General features: G+C 47.8%; 1 pseudogene; it reads left to right on the top strand.

Annotated features, from left to right (window-relative positions):
* The first annotated feature begins 1331 nt into the window (after positions 1 to 1331).
* On the top strand, positions 1332 to 23239 carry LOC142906883 (uncharacterized; annotated as a pseudogene).
* The last annotated feature ends 506 nt before the right edge of the window (positions 23240 to 23745 follow it).

Below are 23745 nucleotides of genomic sequence, written 5' to 3'. Positions count from 1 at the left end.
ATTCAACTACTGTCAGTAGCAACATGCGCCAATTCAACTTTCATGGCCCATGACTGCACGCGACTCAAACTTGCTCCGAGTCTCTGTGTGTACGTTGAACTTATTTCGCACCATACGTAGCCAACCATGCTAATCTGTTGGTCTCTGTGTGAGTCTCTGTGTGTTTCTGGAACTTCTTTTGCACTGTACGTAGCTGAACCTGCACAGGAGGAGCGGCTGGTATCTGTGGAGCTGTGGGCTGGGTACATCTGTCAGCAGGAGCGAGAGACAATGAAGCTCCCAAGCATTCACTACGTTACCAACATCATATTTGCACTCATAAGTCGCTTGTCTAATTGCCTCAGCAACTCAGTGTTTCGTATCGAATCTCATCTCAAACAAGCGAAGGACCCCCCCCCCCAAGTGGCAGCTGCCCCTGTGTGGCACAAGGTGGCCCTGCAGCGGCCTTCACGTGGACATGAGTCTGTCGGTAGGGGGCGATCATTGGAGCGTCATCTCCGTTGTGTAGTTTCTGGATAATGTTTGGAATTACCCCAATTTTGACCGTGACACAAATATGCAATGACCTGCGCGTTGTGAATGACATAACGCTATGTTTTATAGCCGCCGTTAAGCAGACTGTGCATATTTTGGTGAATGTTACTGGGGTAGCCAGGTCTGTCTGTCGGTGTTGAACCTTGAATCTCTGCAATAAATAGAGAATGTGCTACCGTATTCTTGGTTCTTTCGGTAAAGTTATGTAAATTGAAAACAATTTTTTTGGGAAAATAATCAACTGATGAAAAAATGACATTGGTCGACTGACTTAGATGACTGGGCCCCCCACAGTGTGTACACACACACAGTGTACACACACACAGTGTACACACACACAGTGTACACACACAGTGTACACACACACAGTGTGTGTGTACACACACACACTGTGTGTGTGTACGTGTACACTGTGTGTGTGTACACTGTGTGTGTGTGTGTACACTGTGTGTGTGTGTGTACACACACACACAGTGTGTACACACACACTGTACACACACGTGTGTACACACACACAGTGTACACGCAGTGCACACACACACAGTGTACACACACAGTGTACACACACACAGTGTGTACACACAGTATATATACACGCAGTGTACACACAGACAGTGTATATACACTGTACACACACAGTGTACACACACACAATGTGCACACACACAATGTGCACACACACACAGTGTACACACACAGAGTGTACAAACACATACAGTTGTTGCTGAGCTCACACACCCAAGGGGTCTCTGATCAAGGGAGGGAGCAATGGAAAATAAATCTAAATGAACTTAAACTCCAACCCCGCTCTGTGACGTCAACACTCAGCATTACCTCATCGGCGTGAAACGCCAGGGGGAGGTGTACCTCGCGAGTGACGTCATGTCACCAATGTATCCACCACACCCTGTCCACCGCGCCCTTGAGCGTGACGTCACCTCTGCCTGCGTCACTTCCCTTACCTATTCAAGTAGAATCCTTATTTGGGCAAAGCTACTCCCGGTGACTGGCGGCTCATTAACATAATATATTCATTAAAGTCATCGCGAGTTTAGAGTTTATTGCGACGAGTTCGGCACCCACGCCCATCCCTCCACGTATGGACCAGCCTCATTAACATAATTTATTGAAGTTACAGAGCCGCTCATTGTGGGAGGGGAGTGTTTTTTAACCCCGAAAGTGACGTCATGTCAACTCCTGCTGCCGCGTGACATCACGAAGTAACAGGAAGCTGCTGCTCCGCCGTGCACTGAAATCCGAGGTGAGAAATTCTCATCGCGGTTGTGGTTGTTGTTGTGGTGGTTGTGGTGGTGGTTGTTGTTTACCGAGGTAGAGCCTCGCTCTCTTTCTCGTAGGGATGTCAATTGAGTAGCAGCGAGCATGGAAGCGATGTCCAGGTTGGAACTTTACAGCACGGGGCCTAGCCACGCGGGGCCTTGCCTCCTGCCCTCGCCTGATCGCGTTTGCTTCAATTCTCTCGCTTAAGTTTAATTTGTCTTCACTCGGCTCGCCACTTTGTCACATTGTTTTACTTCTTGTGGTGGTTGTTGTGGTTGTTGTGGTGGTTGTGGTGGTTGTGGTGGTGGTTGTGGTGGTTGTTGTGGTGGTGGTTGTTGTGGTGGTGGTGGTTGTTGTGGTGGTGGTGGTTGTTGTGGTTGTTGTGGTGGTTGTGGTGGTGGTTGTTGTGGTGGTGGTGGTTGTTGTGGTTGTTGTGGTGGTTGTGGTGGTGGTTGTTGTGGTGGTGGTTGTTGCGGTGGTGGTTGTTGTGGTGGTTGTGGTAGTGGTTGTGGTTGTGGTGGTTGCTGTGGTGGTGGTTGTAGTGGTTGTTGTGGTGGTGGTTGTTGCGGTGGTTGTTGTGGTGGTGGTTGTTGTGGTGGTGGTTGTTGTGGTGGTGGTTGTTGTGGTTGTTGTGGTGGTTGTGGTGGTGGTTGTTGTGGTGGTGGTGGTTGTTGTGGTTGTTGTGGTGGTTGTGGTGGTGGTTGTTGTGGTGGTGGTTGTTGCGGTGGTGGTTGTTGTGGTGGTTGTGGTAGTGGTTGTGGTGGTTGCTGTGGTGGTGGTTGTAGTGGTTGTTGTGGTGGTGGTTGTTGCGGTGGTTGTTGTGGTGGTGGTTGTTGTGGTGGTTGTGGTGGTGGTTGTTGTGGTGGTGGTTGTGGTAGTGGTTGTTGTGGTGGTTGTGGTTGTTGTGGTGTTTGTTGTGGTGGTTATGGTGGTTGTGGTGGTGGTTGTTGTGGTGGTTGTTGTGGTGCTGGTTGTTGTGGTGCTGGTTGTTGCGGTGGTTGTTGTGTTGGTGGTTGTAGTGGTGGTTGTGGTGGTGGTTGTTGTTTACTGAGGTAGAGCCTCGCTCTCTCTCTCGTAGGGATGTCAATTGAGTAGCAGCGAGCATGGAAGCGATGTCCAGGTTGGAACTTTACAGCACGGGGCCTAGCCACGCGGGGCCTTGCCTCCTGCCCTCGCCTGATCGCGTTTGCTTCAATTCTCTCGCTTAAGTTTAATTTGTCTTCACTCGGCTCGCCACTTTGTCACATTGTTTTACTTCTTGTGGTGGTTGTTGTGGTTGTTGTGGTGGTTGTGGTGGTTGTGGTGGTGGTTGTGGTGGTTGTTGTGGTGGTGGTTGTTGTGGTGGTGGTGGTTGTTGTGGTGGTGGTGGTTGTTGTGGTTGTTGTGGTGGTTGTGGTGGTGGTTGTTGTGGTGGTGGTGGTGGTTGTTGTGGTTGTTGTGGTGGTTGTGGTGGTGGTTGTTGTGGTGGTGGTTGTTGCGGTGGTGGTTGTTGTGGTGGTTGTGGTAGTGGTTGTGGTTGTGGTGGTTGCTGTGGTGGTGGTTGTAGTGGTTGTTGTGGTGGTGGTTGTTGCGGTGGTTGTTGTGGTGGTGGTTGTTGTGGTGGTGGTTGTTGTGGTGGTGGTTGTTGTGGTTGTTGTGGTGGTTGTGGTGGTGGTTGTTGTGGTGGTGGTGGTTGTTGTGGTTGTTGTGGTGGTTGTGGTGGTGGTTGTTGTGGTGGTGGTTGTTGCGGTGGTGGTTGTTGTGGTGGTTGTGGTAGTGGTTGTGGTGGTTGCTGTGGTGGTGGTTGTAGTGGTTGTTGTGGTGGTGGTTGTTGCGGTGGTTGTTGTGGTGGTGGTTGTTGTGGTGGTTGTGGTGGTGGTTGTTGTGGTGGTGGTTGTGGTAGTGGTTGTTGTGGTGGTTGTGGTTGTTGTGGTGTTTGTTGTGGTGGTTATGGTGGTTGTGGTGGTGGTTGTTGTGGTGGTTGTTGTGGTGCTGGTTGTTGTGGTGCTGGTTGTTGCGGTGGTTGTTGTGTTGGTGGTTGTAGTGGTGGTTGTGGTGGTGGTTGTTCTTTACCGAGGTAGAGCCTCGCTCTCTCTCGGAGGGATGTCAATTGAGTAGCAGCGAGCATGGAAGCGATGTCCAGGTTGGAACTTTACAGCGCGGGGCCTATCCACGCAGGGCCTTGCCTTCTGCCCTCGCCTGATTGCGTTTACTTCAATTCTCTCACTTAAGTTTAATTTGTCTTCACACGGCTCGCCACTTTGTCACTTTGTTTTACTTTTAAATATTCACGCAGTTTTTATTTAATTCTTTTTTACCAGGCCAAGCCCGCTTGAGCTGCTGTACCACTTTTGTTTTCAGAAGCGGCCTGCCCACATCACAAGGTGAGGCTCGTCAACAGCGTGGTGGTGTTCACTCTGGACGCGTGGCGGTGTTCACTCTGGACGCGTGGCGGTGTTCACTCTGGACGCGTGGCGGTGTTCACTCTGGACGCGTGGCGGTGTTCACTCTGGACGCGTGGCGGTGTTCACTCTAGACGCGTGGCGGTGTTCACTCTAGACGCTTGGTGCTGTTCACTCTAGACGTGTGGCGGTGTTCACTCTAGACGCTTGGTGCCGTTCACTCTAGATGTGTGGCGGTGTTCACTCTAGACGTGTGGCGGTGTTCACTCTAGACGCGTGGCGGTGTTCACTCTAGACGCGTGGCGGTGTTCACTCTGTACGTGTGGCGGTGGTCACTCTAGACCAGTGGTTCTTAACCTGGGTTCGATCGAACCCCAGGGGTTCGGTGAGTCGATCTCAGGGGTTCGGCAGAGCCCCCGCCACGGAGGTCCGGACACACTTGAATTATTGTGTAAATTTGTGATGACACACACGGCCCGCTTGGCCATCACTGGCTGCAGATGATCATGCTACACTGCTTGGCCAATCAGCGCTGCGGGGAATTTAGTGCGTACTCAGTAGTCAACGTGTGACTGTTGTTGTCGTACGTCGTGTGATTTCTTTAATATTTTATCCATACTAACTATGTCGGGCAAAAGAAGAAAGTGGTCGGACGAATATGTACATGGATTCTCATGTATCACGGAACGTGATGGGAGTGAGCGTCCTATCTGCATGATTTGCAACGCCAAGTTGAGCAACTCTAGTCTTGCACCGGCAAAACTAAAGGAACACTTCTTGAAGCTGCATGGAGACGGGGAATACAAGAACACAACACTTGCTGAATTCAGGGTGAAGAGAGCCAGATTCGATGAAAGGGCCACTCTGCCTGCTCTTGGATTTGTACCTGTTAACAAACCGATCCTGACAGCATCGTACGAAGTTGCTTACCTGATCGCAAAGCAGGGCAAGCCACACACCATTGGTGAAACACTTGTGAAACCAGCTGCATTAAAGATGGCGAATCTGATACTCGGAACAGCGGCCGAAGGTAAATTATCCCAAATTCCCCTTTCAAATGACACCATCAGTGACAGAATAGAAGACATGAGTAAAGACATCTTGGCTCAAGTAGTCGCGGATCTGATTTCAAGCCCGGCAAAATTCAGCCTTCAACTCGACGAAACCACAGACGTTTCTGATCTAAGCCAGCTTGCTGTTTTTGTACGCTATGTGAAAGACGACATGATAAAAGAAGAGTTTTTATTTTGTAAGCCTCTTACAACAACAACGAAGGCAGCCGATGTGAAGAAGCTTGTGGATGACTTCTTCAGAGACAACAATCTTTCATGGGATATGGTTTCTGCAGTTTGTACGGACGGAGCTCCAGTCATGCTGGGAAGAAAGTCTGGTTTTGGTGCGCTAGTAAAGGCCGATGCACCACACATCATTGTGACGCATTGTATTCTGCACAGGCATGCGTTGGCAACAAAAACCTTACCTCCAAAAATGGCAGAAGTATTAAAAACTGTGGTGGAATGTGTGAACTATGTGCGAAAAAGTGCTCTGAGGCACCGCATCTTCAGTGAGCTGTGTAAAGAAATGGGCTCTGAATTTGAGGTACTTCTGCTCCATTCTAATATTCGGTGGTTATCCCGGGGACAGGTGCTGAATCGTGTTTTTGCCATGCGTGTGGAATTAGCCCTGTTTTTGCAAGAGCACCAACACTGCCATGCAGATTGCTTAAAAAATCCTGAGTTCATTCTCATTTTAGCGTACATGGCTGATATATTCGCAGCTCTCAATCATCTCAATCAGCAGATGCAGGGTGGTGGAGTCAATATCATGGAAGCGGAAGAACACCTGAAGGCTTTTCAAAAAAAGCTACCGTTATGGAAACGACGAACAGAGAACAATAACTTCGCAAACTTCCCGCTTCTGGACGACTGTGCAAGTAAGATCGAAGATGTGTCTGGAATCGGAGATATTTCTGTATCCACGGAACTGAAGCAAACAATTGCCACGCACTTAGATGAGCTTGCAAAGTCTCTCGCTGTTGAAACAGCAGATGTCAATGATGAATTCCTCGACGAAATCATTGAAATTCAGCAGAGCCAGGTTCAACAGCAACTCTTCAGAACAACAACGCTCTCAACGTTTTGGTGTCGACAAATGAACAAGTATCCAGTTATTGCTAAGAAAGCCCTGGATTTTTTTTATACCATTTGTTACAACATATCTTTGTGAGCAATCCTTTTCGAGGATGCTGGACATAAAAACGAAGAAAAGGAACAGACTTTGCTGTGAAAATGACATGAGAGTGGCACTTGCCAAGGTGAAGCCACGCATATCTGAACTGATCTCTCAAAGGCAACAGCAGAAGTCACATTGATTTCCAGGTATGTAATTTGTTGTGAGTTTATGCATTGTGTTGGTTTTATTCTTTGAACAAGGTAATGTTCATGCACGGCTCATTTTGTGTACCAGTAAAAAACATATCTATGTCTTGAATTTGAAAAAAATCACATTTTATTTTTCACTAAAGAGGGGTTCGGTGAATGCGCATATGAAACTGGTGGGGTTCGGTACCTCCAACAAGGTTAAGAACCACTGCTCTAGACGCTTGGCGGTGTTCACTCTGGGCGCGTGGCGGTGTTCACTCTAGACGCTTGGCGGTGTTCACTCTGGGCGCGTGGTGGTGTTCACTCTCTACATGTGGAGGGGAAACCCGGGGATCGGGAGGGAAATCCACGCGACCACGGGGAGAGAGAGAGAGACACGCAGCCTCGGCTGTGTTGATTGATCCTCAATGAATTACTTGATGGAATGAGGAACTATTAATTCTGAGCAGGTGAACGTGGCCAGGCGTGAGTCTGGACACACCACCACCTGTGAACCATGCCAGTGCGTGACAGTGGTGGAGCCAGTGGGGGTGGGGTGGCACGTGCCCCCCCAACAGTCCGATCGAAGGGGTTGCCCCCCCTAACTGAAAATCCTGGCTCCACCTCTGAGTGTGTGACGGTGTCAAGTTTGTATTTGCAGTAAAGTCTATTAACCCTATTGAGCACGGGTCTTATATCAAAACAGTAGTTTATTTTCGTATTTTTTCTCTGCAACTCTTTGTAAGAATGGAGTCAGGAAGTTATCACAGCACACATGCAGCTGAAGTCGGAACTGTTCATCCCAGCATTCAAGGACATCTGTGCCTGGGTTCACACCTCTAAGTTGTGATTGAACATTAATTTATGCATTTCTGCATAACACAAATAGTATTATTTTCAACACCCTTTGCTATGTCAGCTGAATTTAGCTTTCATAAATATTCCTTTTGAAGCCAGACATCCGAAATTGTGTGCTCGGAGTTTTGGGTTAACATTCATTTTGAAAATACTAGGGCTTCCAGGCACGTTTATAACCATTTGCCCTCTCATTGTGTGCCATAACAGATCGTGTGATGAATTTGGGACACTTTTTCACTATAACATGAATATATGAAGAAGTATAGACGTGTTAGTCACGTGTTACTGTGTGTATGCATTCCTCTGTGCATCGATACTGACGTGTAGATAGTGTTTTATATTCTTTTTTTCTGTCTGCAGCTGTCGCTTCCTCTGCAGTATTTGTCTGATGGAGCAAAGGCACTCGGCGCGGCTCGGTGCAAAAAGGCAACAATGCGACCGGCGTGCATACAGCACGGATCGTACTGGAAATTTGACACGGCACCAGATAACTCGCACAGGAGAGAAACCCTTCAAGTGCAGTGTGTGTGGGAAGGCATTTGCACATTCATCTGCTCTTGTAACACACCAGAGAACACACACGGGAAAGAAACCCTTCAAGTGCAGTGTGTGTGGGAAGGCGTTTACACAGTCACCACATCTTCAAATACACCAGAGAACACACACGGGAGAGAAACCCTTCAAGTGCAGTGTGTGTGGGAAGGCGTTTGCACATTCATCTGCTCTTGTAACACACCAGAGATCGCACACGGGAAAGAAACCCTTCAAGTGCAGTGTGTGTCGGAAGGCGTTTGCACAGTCACCACATCTTCAAGCACACCGGAGAACTCACACGGGCGAGAAACCCTTCAAGTGCAGTGTGTGTGGGAAGGCGTTTTCAGATTCATCTGCTCTTGTAACACACCAGAGAACACACACGGGAGAGAAACCCTTCAATTGCAGTGTGTGTGGGAAGGCGTTTTCACAGTCACCAAATCTGGTAAAACACCAGAGAACACACACGGGAGAGAAGCCCTTCAGGTGCAGTGTGTGTGGGAAGGCGTTTACATGTTCATCTGCTCTTGTAACACACCAGAGAACACACACAGGAGAGAAACCCTTCAAGTGCAGTGTGTGTGGGAAGGCGTTTGCACGTTCATCTGTTCTTATAACACACCAGAGTACACATACAGGAGAGAAACCCTTCAAGTGCAGTGTGTGTGGGAAGGCGTTTGCACATTCATCTACTCTTAAAAAACACCAGAGAACACACACAGGGGAGAAACCCTTCAAGTGCAGTGTGTGTGGGAAGGCATTTACACTTTCATCAAATCTTCATGTCCACCAGAGAACACACATGGGAGAGAAACCCTTCAAGTGCAGTTTGTGTGGGAAGGCGTTTACACATTCATCTGGTCTTGTAACACATCAGAGAAGACACACGGGAGAGAAACCCTTCAAGTGCAGGCTGTGTGGGAAGGCGTTTGCACGTTCATCTGTTCTTATAACACACCAGAGTACACACACAGGAGAGAAACACTTCAAATGCAGTGTGTGTGGGAAGGCGTTTGCACATTCATCTACTCTTAAAAAACACCAGAGAACACACACAGGAGAGAACCCCTTCAAGTGCAGTGTGTGTGGGAAGGCGTTTGCACAGTCATCTACTCTTGTAGCACACCAGAGAAGTCACGGGGAAGAGAAACCCTTCAAGTGCAGTGTGTGTGGAAAGGCGTTTGCACGTTCATCAAATCTTCATGTACACCAGAGAACACACAAGCATCAGACGATCCGCAAGGAGTGGAGTCTGAAATCAGCTTGTGGAAGTCAAAGTGCAGCAATGTGCCCATCCCTCATGAAACAAGAACCGGAAGAAAATCCCAGCTTGGACACTTTTAAAGGTATCGAGGTGAAATATAACGAGGTGAAGGTGAAATGTGAAGAAGTGATGGTGAAGAGCGAAGAAGTGAAGGTAAAATGTGAAGATTCAACTCCAAAGTCGGACCGTCACATCAATGGAGGAAACGTGAAGCAGGAGGAGAATTCTGACTGTGAGGCAGAGCGAGGCAACTCCCAGCAGTTTGTGGAAGTGGAGGTGTGGGTGGACTTCCTCCGAGACAATACCAAGTCAATTGGAGACCCGTTAGATGTGTAAGCTTGAGACGATGTCGCTCCAATAGATGCACCTTTGTCACAGGCCGTTAATGACAATCAATGAAGTTGAACACTCAATTCCTAGGTAAGAGCGGCCAGTCTTTGTGGACCTGTGGGTTGGGTAGATCTCTAACCATGAGCGAGAGCCAATAAGCTCCCAAGCATTCACTATGTTCTAATAATTCCATTTATATTTTGTTTGCTTAATCACCTCTGGCAATTCGGAGTTTTGTATCGTATCTCGTCTCAAACACTCGAAGAGCATCCCCAAATAGCAGCTGCCCCTTTGTGGCACAAGGTGGTGGCCCTGCACCGGCCTGCATGTGGACAAGAGCCTGTCAGTAGGGGGTGATGGTTGATGCGGCATCTTGGTTGTGTAGTTTGTAGGTAATGTTTAGAATTTGATACATTTTGACCCAGACGCCAGCATGCAATGGCCAACTCGTTTTGAATGGCGCAATAGTATGTTGTACATACACTGTTAAGCAGACGGTGCATATTTTTTTAAAATAGCTTGTTAATGCGCTGTAACCTTACTCATTGGTTTTTTCGGTAAAGTCATGTATGTAGAAATACAATAAAATTATATTAAATACAAAACAATCACGACGTTTAGATCACAACACAAGCGATCTTCATCAGGTGTCAAGGACAAATCATGGCAAGAACAAATCATGGAGGTAAATACAACAAAAAGATGAGAGACGAGAATTTAACAAACCTAAAAAATATGTGAAGCACAACCAGTCAGGCCAACAACACAGACACTTCCTGGCGGACCACGAATTTCAGGAGTGTTAAATTTCGTGTTCAACTTCTGGATTGCACAAACCAGCATAGACAGAGTGAAAATGAGGTACATGGTCAGTAGGAAAGACAGACAGAGAGGCAAGAAGAGAGAGAGGTGAACAGAAGCTTAAATAAGCAGCTCATCTTGCGGCAGCTCAAAGCAGCACATCTTGCATATACACAGCAGGGGGGGGGGGGGTGGGAACAGGCTTGGGGTGCACCTGTAATTCAATTTTGTTCATATTCCTGTCAATAATTTAGAATGAATACTTGTCTGATTGTGTACGTACATGTAACATTTTGTGTATAAGGGTCAAACATTGAATAAGTGATGTTAAGACAAAGTGTGTGTTTTGGAAGTAACCTGTACAGATAACTCAGGTGAGACTCATTGTTCTTGTGATACAGGTCAAAGGGTATTTTATGTTTCAGGAAGCTTCTCCCTCTAGAGCAACTCATTGCCTCTGCCTTCAACACCATCATCCCTGCCCTGCTTCAGGACAAGCTCTTCCAGCTGAACGTGCCATACACCACCTGTAAATGGATCACAGACTTCCTGTCTGACAGGAAGCAGTGCGTTAAGCTGGGAACACAAGTCTCTGGCTCCAGGTCCATCAGCACCGGAACTCCTCAGGGCTGCGTCCTTTCCCCTCTGCTCTTCTCCCTGTATACCAACAGCTGCACCTCCAATCATCTGTCCGTCAAACTATTGAAGTTTGCGGATGACACCACCCTCATTGGGCTGATCTCTGGTGGGGATGAGTCTGACTATAGGTGGGAAGCTGACAATCTGGTGACCTGGTGTAGCCAGAACAACTTAGAGCTAAATGCTCTAAAGACAGTTGAGATGGTTGTGGACTTCAGGAAGAATACAGCACCACTCACCCCCATCACCCTGTTAGACTCCCCAGTAAAAATTGTAGAGTCCTTCCGCTTCCTGGGCACTATTCTCTCCCGGGACCTCAAGTGGGAATTGAACATCAGCTCCCTCACCAAGAAAGCTCAACAGAGGATGTACTTTCTACGGCAGCTGAAGAAATTCAACCTGCCAAAGACAATGATGGTGCAATTCTATACAGCGATCATTGAATCCATCCTCACCTCCTCCATAACCGTCTGGTACGCTGCTGCCACTGCCAAGGACAAGAGCAGACTGCAGCGTATCATCCACACTGCTGAGAAGGTAATTGCCTGCAATCTACCGACCCTCGAGGACCTGCACATGACAAGGTCTATGAGGCGAGCGAGGAAGATTATGGCCGATTTCTCCCACCCTGGACACTCTCTGTTTCAGCTACTCCCCTCCGGCAGAAGGCTTCGGTCCATCAGGACCAAAACCTCACGCCATAAAAACAGTTTCTTCCCATCTGCTGCTGGCCTGTTAAACAAGGCCAAGGGCTAACACTGTTTTTAACATTTGATCTACATAACGACACGTTGCTGATATTAACTATGTTTCCCTATTTGTATTTTTAAATTATATCTTAAAGCTATTTTATATTGGATATTTATTTAATTTTATATACTTCAGCCCCTTAGTGTTAGACTTTTAACCCTTATTATAGTAAGACTTGTTTAAAACTTATTTTAGATTTTAGATTCCTATATGTTGAATGTGTGCACCATCTTGCCAAAGTAAATTCCGTGTCGGTGTGAACTTACATGGCGAATAAAACCCTTTCTGATTCTGATTCTGATTGAAATAGGGAGCACACTCGGATCATTCATCAGTTACAAGGCATACCTCTCAAAAGTTACACGTAGAGGAGATACATTCTCTACAACACGAATTATAATTTTGTATTACATGTTGACGTATATTTTCTCGAATTAGGACAATAAATTGTCCTTGCTGATTAACGTCTGGATGTTCACAACCATGGCTTGAAGCAAGCCAGATCGCCTGCGGTGCCCCTCACAACCATTTACGACCTGGGGCCAGGAAAGTCACGAAAAAAATTGCACACGAACGACGCCTCCACGCAAGCTCCCGATGCTCCCTTTTGAAGTTTTAAAATGAAACAACTTTGAATTGTATTATTTTGAATTAGATAATTGTTTTTCTTCATTAAAAGCGTATTAATTGAAAACGATATTTCGTGTGAATTGTCTCGCGTCATTAAGTAGATGGCTTTGCCGGTGGTTTGGTTCGATGCGAACTTTCACCTGGTTGGGATCGCGGGATCCAGATGAGGCGACACAGAGCTGGCCGTGCGAGAAGACCGCCGTCCGCAAATTGATTCCAATGCGATCGAACGTCTGTCCCTGCGCCTCCATCGTTCATGCAGGGGACGCGTAGGTTTGCAGCGCCCCCTGCATGAATACGACGGAACGTGCAGCGTTAGTCACGAAGTTGTGCGTAAGCGCCACAACAAGGCGCTGTAAGCTGACCTGCCACCACGTTCACGGGTCAACAGGGGGCAGCCGAGAGAGAGAGTGAGGTGTGTACGGGTCGACCAAAGTAAACCCCCGCCCCCCCCCGTGACCCGGGAATAACACCCTTGACCCCCCACACGTCTCTAAGGCCCCTTAAGATAAGACCTTCCAGAAGGTTCTGGGAGGGGGGGTTGGTGGTTCAGGAGGGGAGGGGTGACCCCGACCTGGGGTTAAAAGCCCGGCCCCCTGGACCGGCCGGGCAGTGTTCACCAACTCAAGCCTGAAGACATCCGAAGACCTGAAGACTGGACCAGCACCCAGGGACCCTCAACCGAGGCTCTTGTTAGAGCCGAGTTGTAGCGGACCAGAGGTGAGCTCCCGTACCCTGGCTGGGACGGGTCGTCCAGTCTTCCCTTAACGCCGGGCTAAGGGACCCGTGTGTAGCAGAGCCCGGAGTGTGCAGGCTGCCATAGAAGGGAGGCTGTCACTCCCGCAGGCTATCAAGTGGAAGGGGCCGTACTCCTTCGTGGTACAGTAGTGTGTAGAGCAGAGTTCAAAAGAGTTATAATAAACGCGTTGCCTCAACCAGACGTCTACGTGTCGTTAGTTAAGGACACAACACTTATATAAAAGAGTTTAGCCAGTGGGTTTTGAAAGTACCTTCGTCTTCCAGAAATTAATTTCGCGTGAGCCCACCGCATTAAAACAATGCTCAGCTGAGCAGGGCGAGCCACGGGGGTGGGGGGTCACCTTATCTTTGTCACGTGCCGTAGCTCACGTGACTTCTGCCGCGACAATGTCTGGATGTTTTCGCCTGAGGACGACCGCTCGTGTTGCGATAGAAGCGTCGTGATTTATTTTATTTTTTCTACCTGCGTGACTTCACTCAAAGAACCAATGAGTATGAAAGACGTCTTGTCTGCTGATCTTGTTCATATCTGTCTACATTGATATCCCACATTGCTTACACGTACGCACCACATACAATGAAATAAATAGAAACTGGAACGACTTCCGGGGATGGGCAAAGATTGAGGAATCTCTTTCAGTGGAGCAAGTTCAGTTTGTTCGATTCAACATATCTCTGTCCATCTGTGTCTCTGTTCCCCTCTGTGTCTCTCTCTCTCACTGACTGTGTCTCTGTCGTCTCTGTATCTTTCTTTCTGTCTTCCTCTTGTTTGTGTCTGTCCACCTCTCTCTTGTCAGTCTCTGTGTGTGTCTATCAGCATCTTCCCAACCGTATTCAACTACTGTCAGTAGCAACATGCGCCCATTCAACTTTCATGGCCCACGACTGCACGCGACTCAAACTTGCTCCGACTCTCTGTGTGTACGTTGAACTTATTTCGCACCATACGTAGCCAACCATGCTATCTGTGGGTCTCTGTGAGTCTCTGTGTGTATCTGGAACTTCTTTTGCACCGTACATAGCCGACCCTGCACAGGAGGAGCGGCTGGTATCTGTGGAGCTGTGGGCTGGGTACATCTGTCAGCAGGAGCGAGAGACAATGAAGCTCCCAAGCATTCACTACGTTACCAACATCATATTTGCACTCATAAGTCGCTTGCCTAATTGCCTCAGCAACTCGGTGTTTCGTATCGAATCTCATCTCAAACAAGCGAAGGACCCCCCCCCCCCAAGTGGCAGCTGCCCCTGTGTGGCACAAGGTGGTCCTGCACCGGCCTGCACGTGGACATGAGTCTGTCGGTAGGGGGCGATCATTGACGCGCCATCTCCGTTGTGTAGTTTCTGGATAATGTTTGGAATTACCCCAATTTTGACCCTGACACAAATATGCAATGACCTGCGCGTTGTGAATGACACAACGCTATGTTTTACAGCTGCCGTTAAGCAGACTGTGCATATTTTGGTGAATGTTACTGGGGTAGCCAGGTGTGTCTGTCGGTGTTGAACCTTGAATCTCTGCAATAAATAGAGAATGTGCTACCGTATTCTTGGTTCTATCGGTAAAGTTATGTAAAGTGAATACAATTTTTTTTGGAAAATAATCAATTGATGAAAAAATGCCATTGGTCGACTGACTTAGATGACTGGGCCCCCCACAGTGTGTACACACACACAGTGTACACACACACAGTGTACACACACACAGTGTACACACACACAGTGTACACACACACAGTGTACACACACACAGTGTACACACACACAGTGTACACACACACAGTGTACACACACACACACAGTGTACACACACACAGTGTACACACACACACACAGTGTGTGTGTGTGTGTACACACACACACTGTACACACACAGTGTGTGTACACACACAATGTGCACACACACAATGTGCACACACACACAGTGTACACACACAGAGTGTACAAACACATACAGTTGTTGCTGAGCTCACACACCCAAGGGGTCTCTGATCAAGGGAGGGAGCAATGGAAAATAAATCTAAATGAACTTAAACTCCAACCCCGCTCTGTGACGTCAACACTCAGCATTACCTCATCGGCGTGAAACGCCAGGGGGAGGTGTACCTCGCGAGTGACGTCATGTCACCAATGTATCCACCACACCCTGTCCCCGCGCCCTTGAGCGTGACGTCACCTCTGCCTGGGTCACTTCCCTTACCTGTTCAAATAGAATCCTTATTTGGGCAAAGCTACTCCCGGTGACTGGCGGCTCATTAACATAATATATTCATGAAAGTCATCGCGAGTTTAGAGTTTATTGCGACGAGTTCGGCACCCACGCCCATCCCTCCACGTATGGACCAGCCTCATTAACATAATTTATTGAAGTTACAGAGCCGCTCATTGTGGGAGGGGAGTGTTTTTTAACCCCGAAAGTGACGTCATGTCAACTCCTGCTGCCGCGTGACATCACGAAGTAACAGGAAGCTGCTGCTCCGCCGTGCACTGAAATCCGAGGTGAGAAATTCTCATCGCGGTTGTGGTGGTGGTTGTTGTTGTGGTGATTGTTGTGGTGGTGGTGGTGGTTGTTGTTTACCGAGGTAGAGCCTCGCTCTCTTTCTCGTAGGGATGTCAATTGAGTAGCAGCGAGCATGGAAGCGATGTCCAGGTTGGAAATTTACAGCGCGGGGCCTAGCCACGCGGGGCCTTGCCTCCTGCCCTCGCCTGATCGCGTGTGCTTCAATTCTCTCGCTTAAGTTTAATTTGTCTTCACACGGCTCGCCACTTTGTCACTTTGTTTTACTTTTAAATATTCACGCAGTTTTTATTTCATTCTTTTTTACCAGGCCAAGCCCGCTTGAGCTGCTGTACCGCTTTTGTTTTCAGACGCAACCTGCCCACAACACAAGGTGAGGCTCGTCAACAGCGTGGCGGTGTTCACTCTAGACGCGTGGCGGTGTTCACTCTAGACGTGTGGCGGAGTTCACTCTGGGCGCGTGGCGGTGTTCACTCTAGACGCGTGGCGGTGTTCACTCTAGACGCGTGGCGTTGTTCGCTCTAGACATGTGGCGGTGTTCACTCTAGACGCGTGGCGGTGTTCACTCTAGACGCGTGGCGGTGTTCACTTTAGATGCGTGGCGGTGTTCACTCTGGGCGCGTGGCGGTGTTCACTCTGGGCGCGTGGCGGTGTTCACTTTGGACGCGTGGCGGTGTTCACTTTGGACGCGTGGCGGTGTTCACTCTGGGCGCGTGGCGGTGTTCACTCTAGATGCGTGGCGGTGTTCACTCTGTACGTGTGGTGGTGTTCACTCTAGACGCGTGGCGGTGTTCACTCTGGGCGCATGGTGGTGTTCACTCTAGACGCGCGGCGGTGTTCACTCTGGACGCGTGGCAGTGTTCACTCTGGACGCGTGGCGGTGTTCACTTTGGACGCGTGGCGGCGTTCACTCTAGACGGGTGGCGGTGTTCACTCTAGACGCGTGGTGGTGTTCACTCTGGACGCGTGGCGGTGTTCCCTCTGGTCGCGTGGCGGTGTTCACTCTAGACGCGTGGCAGTGGTCACTCTAGACCAGTGGTTCTTAACCTGGGTTCGATCGAACCCCAGGGGTTCGGTGAGTCGATCTCAGGGGTTCGGCAGAGCCCCCGCCACGGAGGTCCGGACACACTTGAATTATTGTGTAAATTTGTGATGACACACACGGCCCGCTTGGCCATCACTGGCTGCAGATGATCATGCTACACTGCTTGGCCAATCAGCGCTGCGGGGAATTTAGTGCGTACTCAGTAGTCAACGTGTGACTGTTGTTGTCGTACGTCGTGTGATTTCTTTAATATTTTATCCATACTAACTATGTCGGGCAAAAGAAGAAAGTGGTCGGACGAATATGTACATGGATTCTCATGTATCACGGAACGTGATGGGAGTGAGCGTCCTATCTGCATGATTTGCAACGCCAAGTTGAGCAACTCTAGTCTTGCACCGGCAAAACTAAAGGAACACTTCTTGAAGCTGCATGGAGACGGGGAATACAAGAACACAACACTTGCTGAATTCAGGGTGAAGAGAGCCAGATTCGATGAAAGGGCCACTCTGCCTGCTCTTGGATTTGTACCTGTTAACAAACCGATCCTGACAGCATCGTACGAAGTTGCTTACCTGATCGCAAAGCAGGGCAAGCCACACACCATTGGTGAAACACTTGTGAAACCAGCTGCATTAAAGATGGCGAATCTGATACTCGGAACAGCGGCCGAAGGTAAATTATCCCAAATTCCCCTTTCAAATGACACCATCAGTGACAGAATAGAAGACATGAGTAAAGACATCTTGGCTCAAGTAGTCGCGGATCTGATTTCAAGCCCGGCAAAATTCAGCCTTCAACTCGACGAAACCACAGACGTTTCTGATCTAAGCCAGCTTGCTGTTTTTGTACGCTATGTGAAAGACGACATGATAAAAGAAGAGTTTTTATTTTGTAAGCCTCTTACAACAACAACGAAGGCAGCAGATGTGAACAAGCTTGTGGATGACTTCTTCAGAGACAACAATCTTTCATGGGATATGGTTTCTGCAGTTTGTACGGACGGAGCTCCAGTCATGCTGGGAAGAAAGTCTGGTTTTGGTGCGCTAGTAAAGGCCGATGCACCACACATCATTGTGACGCATTGTATTCTGCACAGGCATGCGTTGGCAACAAAAACCTTACCTCCAAAAATGGCAGAAGTATTAAAAACTGTGGTGGAATGTGTGAACTATGTGCGAAAAAGTGCTCTGAGGCACCGCATCTTCAGTGAGCTGTGTAAAGAAATGGGCTCTGAATTTGAGGTACTTCTGCTCCATTCTAATATTCGGTGGTTATCCCGGGGACAGGTGCTGAATCGTGTTTTTGCCATGCGTGTGGAATTAGCCCTGTTTTTGCAAGAGCACCAACACTGCCATGCAAATTGCTTAAAAAATCCTGAGTTCATTCTCATTTTAGCGTACATGGCTGATATATTCGCAGCTCTCAATCATCTCAATCAGCAGATGCAGGGTGGTGGAGTCAATATCATGGAAGCGGAAGAACACCTGAAGGCTTTTCAAAAAAAGCTACCGTTATGGAAACGACGAACAGAGAACAATAACTTCGCAAACTTCCCGCTTCTGGACGACTGTGCAAGTAAGATCGAAGATGTGTCTGGAATCGGAGATATTTCTGTATCCACGGAACTGAAGCAAACAATTGCCACGCACTTAGATGAGCTTGCAAAGTCTCTCGCTGTTGAAACAGCAGATGTCAATGATGAATTCCTCGACGAAATCATTGAAATTCAGCAGAGCCAGGTTCAACAGCAACTCTTCAGAACAACAACGCTCTCAACGTTTTGGTGTCGACAAATGAACAAGTATCCAGTTATTGCTAAGAAAGCCCTGGATTTTTTTTATACCATTTGTTACAACATATCTTTGTGAGCAATCCTTTTCGAGGATGCTGGACATAAAAACGAAGAAAAGGAACAGACTTTGCTGTGAAAATGACATGAGAGTGGCACTTGCCAAGGTGAAGCCACGCATATCTGAACTGATCTCTCAAAGGCAACAGCAGAAGTCACATTGATTTCCAGGTATGTAATTTGTTGTGAGTTTATGCATTGTGTTGGTTTTATTCTTTGAACAAGGTAATGTTCATGCACGGCTCATTTTGTGTACCAGTAAAAAACATATCTATGTCTTGAATTTGAAAAAAATCACATTTTATTTTTCACTAAAGAGGGGTTCGGTGAATGCGCATATGAAACTGGTGGGGTTCGGTACCTCCAACAAGGTTAAGAACCACTGCTCTAGACGCTTGGCGGTGTTCACTCTGGGCGCGTGGCGGTGTTCACTCTAGACGCTTGGCGGTGTTCACTCTGGGCGCGTGGTGGTGTTCACTCTCTACATGTGGAGGGGAAACCCGGGGATCGGGAGGGAAATCCACGCGACCACGGGGAGAGAGAGAGAGACACGCAGCCTCGGCTGTGTTGATTGATCCTCAATGAATTACTTGATGGAATGAGGAACTATTAATTCTGAGCAGGTGAACGTGGCCAGGCGTGAGTCTGGACACACCACCACCTGTGAACCATGCCAGTGCGTGACAGTGGTGGAGCCAGTGGGGGTGGGGTGGCACGTGCCCCCCCAACAGTCCGATCGAAGGGGTTGCCCCCCCTAACTGAAAATCCTGGCTCCACCTCTGAGTGTGTGACGGTGTCAAGTTTGTATTTGCAGTAAGGTCTATTAACTCTATTGAGCACGGGTCTTATATCAAAACAGTAGTTTATTTTCGTATTTTTTCTCTGCAACTCTTTGTAAGAATGGAGTCAGGAAGTTATCACAGCACACATGCAGCTGAAGTCGGAACTGTTCATCCCAGCATTCAAGGACATCTGTGCCTGGGTTCACACCTCTAAGTTGTGATTGAACATTAATTTATGCATTTCTGCATAACACAAATAGTATTATTTTCAACACCCTTTGCTATGTCAGCTGAATTTAGCTTTCATAAATATTCCTTTTGAAGCCAGACATCCGAAATTGTGTGCTCGGAGTTTTGGGTTAACATTCATTTTGAAAATACTAGGGCTTCCAGGCACGTTTATAACCATTTGCCCTCTCATTGTGTGCCATAACAGATCGTGTGATGAATTTGGGACACTTTTTCACTATAACATGAATATATGAAGAAGTATAGACGTGTTAGTCACGTGTTACTGTGTGTATGCATTCCTCTGTGCATCGATACTGACGTGTAGATAGTGTTTTATATTCTTTTTTTCTGTCTGCAGCTGTCGCTTCCTCTGCAGTATTTGTCTGATGGAGCAAAGGCACTCGGCGCGGCTCGGTGCAAAAAGGCAACAATGCGACCGGCGTGCATACAGCACGGATCGTACTGGAAATTTGACACGGCACCAGATAACTCGCACAGGAGAGAAACCCTTCAAGTGCAGTGTGTGTGGGAAGGCGTTTGCACATTCATCTGCTCTTGTAACACACCAGAGAACACACACGGGAAAGAAACCCTTCAAGTGCAGTGTGTGTGGGAAGGCGTTTACACAGTCACCACATCTTCAAATACACCAGAGAACACACACGGGAGAGAAACCCTTCAAGTGCAGTGTGTGTGGGAAGGCGTTTGCACATTCATCTGCTCTTGTAACACACCAGAGATCGCACACGGGAAAGAAACCCTTCAAGTGCAGTGTGTGTCGGAAGGCGTTTGCACAGTCACCACATCTTCAAGCACACCGGAGAACTCACACGGGCGAGAAACCCTTCAAGTGCAGTGTGTGTGGGAAGGCGTTTTCAGATTCATCTGCTCTTGTAACACACCAGAGAACACACACGGGAGAGAAACCCTTCAATTGCAGTGTGTGTGGGAAGGCGTTTTCACAGTCACCAAATCTGGTAAAACACCAGAGAACACACACGGGAGAGAAGCCCTTCAGGTGCAGTGTGTGTGGGAAGGCGTTTACATGTTCATCTGCTCTTGTAACACACCAGAGAACACACAGGAGAGAAACCCTTCAAGTGCAGTGTGTGTGGGAAGGCGTTTGCACGTTCATCTGTTCTTATAACACACCAGAGTACACACACAGGAGAGAAACCCTTCAAGTGCAGTGTGTGTGGGAAGGCGTTTGCACATTCATCTACTCTTAAAAAACACCAGAGAACACACACAGGGGAGAAACCCTTCAAGTGCAGTGTGTGTGGGAAGGCATTTACACTTTCATCAAATCTTCATGTCCACCAGAGAACACACATGGGAGAGAAACCCTTCAAGTGCAGTTTGTGTGGGAAGGCGTTTACACATTCATCTGGTCTTGTAACACATCAGAGAAGACACACGGGAGAGAAACCCTTCAAGTGCAGGCTGTGTGGGAAGGCGTTTGCACGTTCATCTGTTCTTATAACACACCAGAGAACACACACAGGAGAGAACCCCTTCAAGTGCAGTGTGTGTGGGAAGGCGTTTGCACAGTCATCTACTCTTGTAGCACACCAGAGAAGTCACGGGGAAGAGAAACCCTTCAAGTGCAGTGTGTGTGGAAAGGCGTTTGCACGTTCATCAAATCTTCATGTACACCAGAGAACACACAAGCATCAGACGATCCGCAAGGAGTGGAGTCTGAAATCAGCTTGTGGAAGTCAAAGTGCAGCAATGTGCCCATCCCTCATGAAACAAGAACCGGAAGAAAATCCCAGCTTGGACACTTTTAAAGGTATCGAGGTGAAATATAACGAGGTGAAGGTGAAATGTGAAGAAGTGATGGTGAAGAGCGAAGAAGTGAAGGTAAAATGTGAAGATTCAACTCCAAAGTCGGACCGTCACATCAATGGAGGAAACGTGAAGCAGGAGGAGAATTCTGACTGTGAGGCAGAGCGAGGCAACTCCCAGCAGTTTGTGGAAGTGGAGGTGTGGGTGGACTTCCTCCGAGACAATACCAAGTCAATTGGAGACCCGTTAGATGTGTAAGCTTGAGACGATGTCGCTCCAATAGATGCACCTTTGTCACAGGCCGTTAATGACAATCAATGAAGTTGAACACTCAATTCCTAGGTAAGAGCGGCCAGTCTTTGTGGACCTGTGGGTTGGGTAGATCTCTAACCATGAGCGAGAGCCAATAAGCTCCCAAGCATTCACTATGTTCTAATAATTCCATTTATATTTTGTTTGCTTAATCACCTCTGGCAATTCGGAGTTTTGTATCGTATCTCGTCTCAAACACTCGAAGAGCATCCCCAAATAGCAGCTGCCCCTGTGTGGCACAAGGTGGTGGCCCTGCACCGGCCTGCATGTGGACAAGAGCCTGTCAGTAGGGGGTGATGGTTGATGCGGCATCTTGGTTGTGTAGTTTGTAGGTAATGTTTAGAATTTGATACATTTTGACCCAGACGCCAGCATGCAATGGCCAACTCGTTTTGAATGGCGCAATAGTATGTTGTACATACACTGTTAAGCAGACGGTGCATATTTTTTTTAAAATAGCTTCTTGTTAATGCGCTGTAACCTTACTCATTGGTTTTTTCGGTAAAGTCATGTATGTAGAAATACAATAAAATTATATTAAATACAAAACAATCACGACGTTTAGATCACAACACAAGCGATCTTCATCAGGTGTCAAGGACAAATCATGGCAAGAACAAATCATGGAGATAAATACAACAAAAAGATGAGAGACGAGAATTTAACAAACCTAAAAAATATGTGAAGCACAACCAGTCAGGCCAACAACACAGACACTTCCTGGCGGACCACGAATTTCAGGAGTGTTAAATTTCGTGTTCAACTTCTGGATTGCACAAACCAGCATAGACAGAGTGAAAATGAGGTACATGGTCAGTAGGAAAGACAGACAGAGAGGCAAGAAGAGAGAGAAGTGAACAGAAGCTTAAATAGGCAGCTCATCTTGCGGCAGCTCAAAACAGCACATCTTGCATATACACAGCAGGGGGGGGGGGGGGGTGGGAACAGGCTTGGGGTGCACCTGTAATTCAATTTTGTTCATATTCCTGTCAATAATTTAGAATGAATACTTGTCTGATTGTGTACGTACATGTAGCATTTTGTGTATAAGGGTCAAACATTGAATAAGTGATGTTAAGACAAAGTGTGTGTTTTGGAAGTAACCTGTACAGATAACTCAGGTGAGACTCATTGTTCTTGTGATACAGGTCAAAGGGTATTTTATGTTTCAGGAAGCTTCTCCCTCTGGAGCAACTCATTGTCTTTGAAATAGGGAGCACACTCGGATCATTCATCAGTTACAAGGCATACCTCTCAAAAGTTACACGTAGAGGAGATACATTCTCTACAACACGAATTATAATTTTGTATTACATGTTGACGTATATTTTCTCGAATTAGGACAATAAATTGTCCTTGCTGATTAACGTCTGGATGTTCACAACCATGGCTTGAAGCAATCCAGATCGCCTGCGGTGCCCCTCACAACCATTTACGGCCTGGGGCCAGGAAAGTACGAAAAAAATTGCACACGAACGACGCCTCCACGCAAGCTCCCGATGCTCCCTTTTGAAGTTTTAAAATGAAACAACTTTGAATTGTATTATTTTGAATTAGATAATTGTTTTTCTTCATTAAAAGCGTATTAATTGAAAACGATATTTCGTGTGAATTGTCTCGCGTCATTAAGTAGATGGCTTTGCCGGTGGTTTGGTTCGATGCGAACTTTCACCTCGTTGGGATCGCGGGATTCAGATGAGGCGACAGAGCTGGCCGTGCGAGAAGACCGCCGTCCGCAAATTGATTCCAATGCGATCGAACGTCTGTCCCTGCGCCTCCATCGTTCATGCAGGGGACGCGTAGGTTTGCAGCGCCCCCTGCATGAATATGACGGAACGTGCAGCGTTAGTCACGAAGTTGTGCGTAAGCGCCACAACAAGGCGCTGTAAGCTGACCTGCCACCACGTTCACGGGTCAACAGGGGGCAGCCGAGAGAGAGAGTGAGGTGTGTACGGGTCGACCAAAGTAAACCCCCGCCCCCCCCCCCGTGACCCGGGAATAACACCCTTGACCCCCCACACGTCTCTAAGGCCCCTTAAGATAAGACCTTCCAGAAGGTTCTGGGAGGGGGGGTTGGTGGTTCAGGAGGGGAGGGGTGACCC

The sequence above is a fragment of the Petromyzon marinus genome, chromosome 71, assembly GCF_048934315.1.
Source record: "Petromyzon marinus isolate PM22_M1 ecotype Great Lakes invasive population chromosome 71, UKy_Petmar_22M1.pri1.0, whole genome shotgun sequence".
NCBI classification, from domain to species: Eukaryota; Metazoa; Chordata; class Hyperoartia; order Petromyzontiformes; family Petromyzontidae; genus Petromyzon; species Petromyzon marinus.
Note: the sequence above shows the minus strand (reverse complement) of the source record. Positions and strands in the feature narration are given on the sequence as shown.